The sequence below is a fragment of the Sciurus vulgaris genome (genome assembly GCF_902686455.1).
Source record: "Sciurus vulgaris genome assembly, chromosome: 1".
NCBI lineage: Eukaryota > Metazoa > Chordata > Mammalia > Rodentia > Sciuridae > Sciurus > Sciurus vulgaris.
In genome coordinates this window covers 46,904,867-46,915,263 of record NC_136461.1, presented here as the reverse complement: position 1 = coordinate 46,915,263, position 10,397 = coordinate 46,904,867, and the positions used below count along the sequence as shown (strand labels likewise).

Genomic DNA, 10,397 nt, shown 5'->3' with positions numbered 1-10,397 from the left:
GGAATTATATATTTATCCTGCCATCAAATAGTAACAAAGGGCAAGGAGAATGAGACAGATAAGTGAATAAGGGGAAAGAAGGCATATCAGTGAAGGTCTAAACTGGAGAATAGAACTTTGTACATTCTAAGCATATAAATTGGAGGACATTTAATGTAGGGAACTGGTTCCACAGGTAATGGAGGCTTTCAATGGACAAGAGAAGATAATGAGTGTTTTAGTCAGCTTTGCATCTCTGTGACTAAAAGCCCTGCCAAGAACAACTTAGAGGAGGAAAGGTTTATTTTGGTTACAGTTTCAGAGGTTTGGTCCATGGTCAGTCAACTCCATCACTCTGGGCCTGAGGTGAAGCAGAGCATCATGGCAGAAGGGCATGGCAGAGGAAAGCAGCTCAGGATGTGACGGCCAGGAAGCAGAGAGAGTTCCACTCACCAGGGACAAAATATAAACCCCAAAATCACATTCCCAGTAACCTACTTCCTCCAGCCATACCCTACTTTCTTACAGTTACCACTCAGTTAATCTATATTAGTGGATTAATCCATTGTTTAGGTTAATGCTCTCATACACTAATCATTTCACCTCCAAACATTTTTATCTCACATATGAGTTTTGCAGGATACCTTTATCCAAATCATAACAGTGAGGCAATTCAGAGCTCAGTAACACAAGGAAGCCACTACGCCTTCTCAACTAGAAGGAGGAGATGGTGTTGCTGGAGCTGAAGGTATGGGTCATGTGTGTGAGCTGGAATCATGGCAGGCAGTCAACGGAAGCTAGAGTCATAGGGTGTGAAACCACTGCCAACGACGTGCCCTGGGAGAGGGAGAGAGGAGGAGCTGGCTTCTGCCTTCCTCTTCTTTACAGTCTTGGATCTCTCATTGACTGAACCCCTTTGAAACCAGCTGGCATAAGAATCTTGGAAGCGCACTCTCAGGTCTCAGCCCCTTGGATGCTTAGTGCAGTCAAGAAAAGATAAAGATGAACCTGAGGGTAAAGGCCCAGGTCTGGCATAGGTGCAGATAGAATCTGGTATATCTGTGCTCATTTTGGCCAGGCCTTGGATCATGAGTATGGTAAGGATTCTGGAAAAGTTAAAGTATTTTTTTTTTCATAGTCTCATTCATGAAAAATATTTTGACTCCTGACAATCTACAAGGTGCTTTGAAACTGTAATTTGGTTGCAAACAGACCTGGGTTTAAATCCCAGCACTGCCCCTTAAACCATGTAGAAAACATGGACAAGTTACCCCACTTCTTTGAGCCTCAGTTTTCCCATTTCCAAAATGATAATGAAATAGAACAAAGAGTTGTGAAGATGAAAGGAGGAAATGAGCATAAAACATCTAGCTCAGTGCCAGGTACATAAGAAAAGCTCAGTCCTGGCCACTCTAAAGTTGTTACCCATAGTTAGTCTTAACTTCATACTCACATGATATCATTTTCAGCAGAAGCTGCTTGAATTTCAAGATTCTGTTTCAATGTCAGCACTCTGATGGGACCTTTCCAGGGTGACCTTTCTATTTGTCCTTCCATGTCACGGGTATGCTTCTATTGGGGTATATGCCATGTTAAAACTATGCTTGAGTTTTTTTTTTTTTTGTTTCACTAAAATATGAACTGCTTGCAGATGGCAGAGTTGGGTTGCTCTCTCCATACCATACCTAGCATAGGACTTGGAAAAGGGTAGGAGATTAGCAAATGTTTGCTGAATGAATGAAAAAGTAATTGCTATCTTCACTCACCAAACTAAGATGAACAATCTCCCCAGCATGGCAATCTGCCTTCTCTAGCCCCCTCTTCATTATAGACAACTGTGCCTGGTTTCTAAGCCAAACCTGAACAAAGCAGTGAGACTATGACCATTCACTGAACGGCAGATGGGAAAAATAATGAAATGTTAGAGTTGGCTAGAGCAAGTTAAGAGAGAGTGGACATCTATTAGATGTCAGTTCAGCTTCTCTTTCCTAGAAAAGACGACCATGAGAGCCACTAGAACTACACAAGAGGACTCACTGTTAATAGTTTGCTGTCCTGATGGAGGACATGAAACCAAAGTGGGGTCAATCAGTTTGGGATCGTACCAATTATTGGATTCCTTGGAATTTAAGAAAAGAAACATATGAAGAGAAACCAATTGTTTATCAGTAATTGGAGATGTAAGATATAGTGCTGAGAAGCAGTTGGCAGCCATACTTTTACTCCCGGTGATGTAAAGAAAAGTTATTCAGCAGACAGAGGGAAAAATAAAGGAATTGTTCCGAAGTGGAGAGAAGGAAGACTCCATGAGTGTTTGAGTTCCAATTCAATGGTTCTAGCTGCATTTCTGTCCTTGGAGTCCATGAGTCTCAGTCTCTCTCTCTCTCTCTCTCTCTCTCTCTCACACACACACACACACACACACACACACACACACACACACACCACAAATTCCACAAGTTTCCTTATAGGCCTTCTATACTCCCCATTTAAGCTAGTTCAAGTTTACTTTCTGTTATGGGAAGACAACAGCATTCTGATCCACGAAGTTTGCAAAAATGAAACAGGAAACAGGAAAGTAATTTGAGACTAAAATATCAATAACCTTGAATGCCAAGACTTAACCTTTGGGTTTTATTGTGTAGGTAATGTGGAGTCTTTGCAAGGTTTTGAGGAGGGAAGTCACAGGAACCTTTTTGTGCTAAATGAAAAGACCCTTGCTGGCACCTAAGCAAGGCATGCTATCTCTCTCCTTATCCTCTGTGTGTGTCAGTTTTTTTCTCACTATAAACAAAATACCTGACAAGAACAACTTAGAGAAGGAGAGGTTTATTTTGACTCTGTTTCAGAGGTTTCAATTCATGGTTGACTGGCTCCATTGCCCTGGTCCTCAGGTGCAGCAGAACGTCATGGCATAAAGGAGCAACAGGGAAACTGCTCAGTTCATGGCAGCTGGGAGGGAAGGTGAGAGAGAGGGGAAGAGGGAGAGAGAAAGAGAGAGAGAGAGAGAGAGAGAGAGAGAGAGAGAATGAACAAAGAACCAGGGACAAGATGTATTCCCCAAGGCCACACCCCCAGTGCCCAGTGATCTGCCTCCTCTAGCTCCCACCTGCCGACGGTTACTACTGAGTAATCCTTCCAAATTATTAGTCCATCAAATGAATTAATCCAGTGATGAGTTTACAGCTCTTATAATCCAGTCTTTTCACCTCTGAACACTGCTGCATTGACTAACACATGAGCTTTTGAGGACATATTCCTGATCCAAACCTTAACATCCTCCCTGTATCTCAAAGGAAATAGCAGTCCTAGGGCTTGTTTTTCCCAATTCCCTTACAGATGCCTCTGACCCACACGAACACCCCGCACACTTTTCCTGACTCTAAGCTGCTTTGGCTTATCAGTGCATTGCCTCACAGTGATCTGTTTTCTGTCAAAGAGAGAATTGTCCTCTAGAACCTGCAATCCCCATGGAAAGATGCCAAATGTCCGTTAGCTGTAGAGAGGGTTAATTCAGCACATCAGAAATGGGGCCAAGATTTACAACGTATGCTTGGATTTGCTAAAAAATTCATTCTTCCTGCCTTTTAGGTCTTAAATTTTGAGGTAAGTAAAGATCTGGATTCCCTGGGGAGGAATGAGAGCCTGAGGCCATTAATAAAATGGATGCTGGGAGGCAGTGACAGCTGGAAAGAGCTGGACTAGGGGATCGGAAACCCTGGGCTCAGGCCTACTTCTCATACTCATTTGATCTTAGGCTGAGCTGGCCTATTACTCCTTTAAGCATCTCAGTTTTCCCATCTGTAAAATAAGCAAGTTATCCATAGAGTCCTCATGTTTGGTGATTCCATGATCCGAATGTGTCATAGGGGGCAGGAATATGTCCTTGGGGCTAGGCCACAATCCTTGAGGATGGTCTTCAGAAGTATGGCACCCTCATGTCCTGGGAAGCTGCTTAGATCAAGCCTATGATCAGACTTGAAGGAAATTCTCCCAGGACTCATTGTAATGGCCACATGCTAAATATTTGTGGGTTGCCCACTCACGATACAACCTCAGCAAGGACACAAAAGCAATGCCTTGAAGAACCATCTGGACCTTCCAAGAATATCCATCTCCTCCAATACCAGCTAAGACTCAATTTGCATTAGTAGCACTGAGGTGTGGTTGGCTGTGGCAACAGGTGAGGAAGTGTTTCATTGAGCATAGAACAAGCTAAATCTTCCTGAAGAGTACTACCCACACTCCCTGGGAAGGTATGGTCTGAGCCACACAGTCTAGCATTAGCTCTTGAAATCTCTTGAATTGTTCTTTCACTTTTTATTTGTGCTCAGTTTATTTGTCTCCTAGCCTCACTTGAATTTCTTTAAGCTCAAGGACAAATGATTATGGGAAACTCTCTTCAGACTTTTTGCTGCTCATGGAAGGTAAAGAGACACAAAACACAGTCCATGACTTTGTAGAACTCGCTTTCCAGAGAGGGATACAGATAACTAGGTAGATGTTTACATAGCGGGACAGAGGGATGTATTCATTGTCTGTTCTTGTACCACACATCACCACAAATGAGCAGCTTCAAATAAACAGCCATTCCTTAGCTAACAGTTCTGTAGGTCGGCAGTCCAGGTTGACTCAGAAGGAATCTCTGCCTAGAGTTCCACCAGGCAAAGATCAGGGCATCAGCTGGGCTGGGCTCTTCATTGGAGGCTCAGAAGAAGATTCCACTTCCAGACCCATTCAGAGCACTGGCAGAAGACAGTTCCTTTGTACCATGGTGGTGCCAGGGCAGAGGCTGCTCGCTGTTCCTAGAGGTCATCTGTACTCCTCTTCCCTGATGCCCTTCGTCCATCTTCAAGCCAGTCATACAGGGTCAAGCCGCTCTCAAACTTTGCCTCTTTCCTATCTTCCTTTTCTGCCCCCAGCCTGAGAAAGTGCTGTATTTTAAGGGCTCATGTGATTCCACCTGGCTCACTTGAATATCTTCCCTTTTCAAACTTCACTCTTCCTATAATGTCAGGCAGTTATGGAGTGAGATCTCACCACACTCAGGTTCCAGGGCATAGGTCCTGTGGTCTCAAGGGCCTTTCCTTGAACTTCTGCTATCACCTGGGTGTAAGGGATGTTTCAGAACACAGAGAGATGAGAGTGACACACAGCTCTCATGGGATCACGGATGACTTCTAGGCAGAGGAATGGCCTGACTAGGCCTTCATCAGGGAGAGAAAAGGAGTGAAGGAGATGTTTGGGAAGGAAGCTGCATGGATTGGAAGCTGCAAAAGCCCAGTGGCATATGCAAGGCTCTCTCTTCTCCCCAGCATCTAACCCGGTCCTGAGCAGGTGAGCTTCCAACAAGTTTCCTGGTGAATTAACTGATTGATTTAAGTTGTTGTAATGGTTAAATAACATAATATGAAGTCCTTAGTGCTTGGAACAAACATGATGATTAATATGTATAGTTAATATCATATGACTAAAAATAGGAAACTCTTGCAAATAGATCTAGAACATTTATTCATCCATTTTCAGATATTTATTAAGAACAGACCAAAAGCCAGTGTGAGGTACTGGGAATGTGGTGGAGAATGACGTGGTCCACTCTGACCTCAGGGGGTTTATTCTCCAGCAAGGGAGACAGACAAGCACACAGGCATTGGTGACAACTGCTCTGGGTGCAGTGACAGTTCAGATGCCACTCTGCTCACATCTCTAGTCTTCAAAACATTGTTTCCTTTGTGTTCCCCTAATTACAAGCATACACATCTTTCCTAGGTCGACATTCTTCTCTATCCCCGCCCCCCTCTCTTCTTGCCTGCCTGGCCCATGGCAGACCTAAGTAAATGAGCATTCAATCCATGAACTTAGCTTCTATTTTCTTATTTGAAACAAACCCACCCATTTATTTTATGTTAAATAAACGTTTGCATAACACCTGTTACATGCCAGTAAGTAAGCAACAGAGCCAAGATTCAAACCCAGACAGTCTGCTGTGCGTGACACGGGCTAGGGTCCAGCTTCAAACCTCACTGCACAGCTCTGTAACTAATACTCCTAACGATAATAGCACAACAAAAGCAATAACCACAACCATTTATTGATTACTGTAGCACAGTTCCCGAAATGAATTTGTAGCACCAGTTCCTACAACAACGCTGGGAGTAAAAATTATTATCTTCATTTTGTAGATAAGGAATCTGCCTCTCAGAGAAGTTGCTTTACTTGCATACGGCCACAGGGCCAGCGTGCAGCAGAAGTAGGACCCAAACCCCAGTCTGAGTCCAAGACTTGACTCTTTTGGGTGATTTAGTGCTTGGACCAGTTGCCCTCACTGAACAGTTTCTTTCTTTTCTTTTCCAGTGCCTCCCCACCTTTGCATCCGTGGAATCATCACCTCAGATACAATGTTCAGGGGAATATCAGAATCTTAGCATCACAGATACAAACAACATAAACTAGTTCACAATGGTTTAATAAGGATCCCTTTTCCTGTGTAAATCAGCTCCTATCCTATTTCTTCTTCGTCCCCACTCCCAGGGCTGCAGTCCCACTCATATAACAATAGAACTGTATGTTTCCAGAGCATTACAGAGAGTCTGAGCTACTTCATCAGCTTGATCTCCTTTTATAGGATTTTCCCTTAAATTCTTTCCATGTGATCCAAGAGAGGACTCTGAACACACATGCATAAAGTATGTATGGACGTCTCCAAGAGCAAACCAGGCAGGAGGAGCTGTTTTATTCATCCTGTGCCACAGCACCCAACACAGGACCTAGCACACAGAAATTGTTCAGTGAATAAGTTTTGGATAAATAAAGAGGGGAACCAGTAAATGAAAATGTGCATTCCCCGGATTTGGCAACGAGGTCAAGTCTGGAAGGAGGTGCATGGTGTGGCAGAACTTGGTAAAGTGAAGCATGTGGGAATTGTGCTTCTCCAATCATCTGCACCGAAGGCCCAGATTCTTGTCACCTTTCTCATCAACCAAGAATTAATGCTAGCCTATTGCTTCCTGCGCCTGGTGACCCACGTCTGAATACAGCGGCATCCTAGCTAGCCTGCATGCCATACAAAGAGACGAGGCCTCTGGCTGTGTACTGAGGAATCATGGCAATGCCAGATTGCCGAAAAGGATTTCTACAAGCTCACCCTCAATCGCTAAACTCTTCACCAACTATAAACAAAGAGTTCACAGTCTGGATTACATCCTCAAATCGCACCCTGAGTGGCACTGTTTTAGGGGATCAACTCAGACTCAGCAGGGCTAGAGTCTTACTCAGTGCATGTGCTTGGGATAAACTCTCAAAACCTCCTAAGTGTTCTCATCTATAAAATTAGAAAAATAGCAGTACCTCCCTTCTTTATGGGTTTGGGATGAGGATCAAATGGAACCACTCATTCAGTATCCATCCAACAAACATTTTTTAAGCTTCTGCTATGATAAATACCCTTTTTTAAAAAAACATGGAAGAAAATGTAGAGAACAAAACAGACAAAAATCCCTGTTGTCATGGAGCTTGGTTTTGGTGAGATGCTCTGTATAATAAGGTAGCTTAGTGCCTAGTGGCCACCAGCTGCTTATTATTTGGCACTTCACTTTACTGAAAGTCAGTTCAATAAATTGGAGCAAAAATAACACCTCCTTCCATTGTTTTTGAAGATTCTCAGTGAGATCAGCGAGGTGGTCACTTGCTGTGATGGTAAATATAACTCCGTGTTAAACACAAAGAATCACGTTTCTGGATCTTGAGGCTCAGAGTTGTGGAATCTGTTCCTGATGTTGGGAGGTTAAAGGTCATGGAGAGCTTCCCTCTGAAGTAAAAGGGGACATGCAAGCCAAAGGATCAAACAGAGTCTCAGGAACCATCTAGAAGCCAATATTTAAAGCCAGATGGATGACTAACTGAACAAACAGAAAAGCACCTCAGAAAGAATCAGCCATCGAATAGAACCAGAGTTTTAGAATCTGGCAGAAAACAAGGACAGACAGACCATGTGGCTTATGGCCTACTTTCCATGCTCCCTGGGGCATGGTGTTTGGGCATGAGGCAAAGTTTAGTGAGATGAGTTAGAACAGACACCACACCCAAGAACAGAAGACTCTACCTCTAATCAGTTTCACAGAGTAAGATTAAAGACTGGAAATAAGCAGATACTGAGTAATCACAGAAAGTCAAGAATGGAAAACGAGGCAAAGGAAAATGAGGGCACAAGGTTAGGATTTGTGCAGGATGCTATGGTCTGAGTGCTTGTGTACCACCCTCCAAATTGACCTGGTGAAATCCTGACCACAGTGTGATGGCATTTAAAGGTGGGCTTTTATTTTAATTTTTAAATTTTTTTTTAAATTTTTAAATTTATTTTTATTGTAAACAAATGGGATACATGTTGTTTCTGTTTGTACATGGAGTAACAGCTTACCATTTGCATATTCATACATTTACATAGAGTAATGATGTTTGATTCATTCCGTTATTTTTTCCTGCCCCCCACCCCTCCCACCTCTCTTTTCCCTCTATGCAGTCCCTCCTTCCTCCATTCTTGCCCCCCTCCCACCCCCCATTACATGTCATCATCCGCTTATCAGTGAGATCATTCATCTTTTGGATTTTTGAGATTGGCTTATCTCACTTAGCATGATATTCTCCAATTTCATCCATTTGCCTGCAAATGCCATCATTTTATTATTCTTTATAGCTGAGTAATATTCCATTGTATATATATATATATATATATATATATATATATATATATATATATATACCACAGTTTCTTTATCCACTCATCAACTGAAGGACATCTAGGTTGGTTCCACAGTCTGGCTATGGTGAATTGAGCAGCTATGAACATTGATGTGGCTGTATCTCTGTAGTATGCTGATTTTAAGTCCTTTGGGTATAGGCCAAGGAGTGGGATAGCTGGGTCAAATGGTGGTTCCATTCCAAGTTTTCTAAGGAATCTCCACACTGCTTTCCAGATAAAGGTGGGCTTTTAAAATTTTTGCTTCCTTTTAGTTATGTATGATATCAGGGCACATTTTGACATAAGCACAAAGGCATGGAATATAATTTGCTCTAATTCAGTCCCCAGCACTTTCCTCTTCCCTTTCCTTCCCCCTGTGCCCATCCCTCTACTTTAGTGACCTTTCTGCAATTTGTTTATAGGTTTTTTTTTTTTTAAATAAATTGGTGTTTTGTGGATACACTTGATGTTGGGATTCATTGTACTATATTCATGTATGTACATATGAGAGTTCAGTCAGATTCATTCCACCCTTCTTCCCTTTTCCCACCCGTCCTTCCTCCCTTAGTCTCCCTTGTCTACTCTACTGATCTTTCCTCTATTTTGATGAAATTACCTCTCCCTTGTTTAACTTTCTCTCTTTCTGCTCCCCCCGACTTTTGGATTAGAAAACAACTGACATTTGACTTTTGGGGATGTGTTTATTTCATTTGGCATGATAGTCTCCAGTTCCATCCATTTATGGGCAAATGCCATAATTCCATTCTGTTTTTTAATGACTGAGTAATACTTCATTGTGTATATATATACCACATTTTCTTTATCCATTCATTTGTTGAAGGGCACCTAGGGTATTTCCATAGCTTGGCTATTGTGAATTGAAATGCTGTAACATTGATGTGGCTGTATCACTGTAGTATGCTGATTTTAGACCTTTTGGATATATACTGAGGAGTGGGATAGCTGGATCATATGGTGGTTCCATTCCTAGTTTTTTGAGGAAATCTCCATATTGCTTTCCAGAGTGATTGAGCTAATTCGTAGTCCCACCAATAATGTATGAGTGTACATTTCCCCCACATCCTCACCAACATTTTTTGAGAGGTAATTAGGTCAGGAGGATGAAATCCTCATGATGTCATTAGTGTCCTTATACGAATATAAGAAAATTCTCTCTGTGTCTCTATATCTGCCTTTCTGTTTTCTTTTTGTTTTTTCCTCTCTACAACCATATAAGGGCACAATACAAGAATCAGCCATCCACAAACTAGGAAGAAGGCCCTCACCAGGAGTCGATTTGACTGTCACTCTGATCTTGAACTTCTAGCCTCCAGACCCTGAGAAACAAATGTTTGCTATTGAAGCCACCTGGGCTCTGCTCTTCTGTTATGGCAGCCCAAATGGACTAAGACAGTGGGTAGCTTCTCCTAGGCCCTTCAGAGCTGCTCTCTACTGTTTTTTGCCCTGTTCTTTGCCCAGGGAGGCAAACAACTCAGAGAGAAAATGATGTCTTAGCCTCTGGCTTCTGAATGAGTTCAGTCAGTGGGTGGGTGCAGGCAGGAGACTGGAGAAAGGGAAAAGAGGGGGGTAAGGGATTTGTTCCCCTCTGTTCCTTCAGGCCACTGTGAGACATCTGTCTCCCTCAGCCACAGGTCTCTGACCCTGTCATCCTCTCAGGATT

The 10,397-nt window shown here is 42.7% G+C and overlaps 1 long non-coding RNA gene across 1 annotated transcript; it reads left to right on the top strand.

The window, feature by feature from the left end:
• The first annotated feature begins 3,856 nt into the window (after positions 1-3,856).
• On the top strand, positions 3,857-10,115 carry LOC306638793. Its single transcript, XR_013757562.1, has 3 exons — positions 3,857-4,406; positions 6,334-8,285; positions 9,954-10,115. It is a non-coding gene; the product is annotated as an uncharacterized lncRNA (long non-coding RNA).
• Positions 10,116-10,397: the final 282 nt, after the last annotated feature.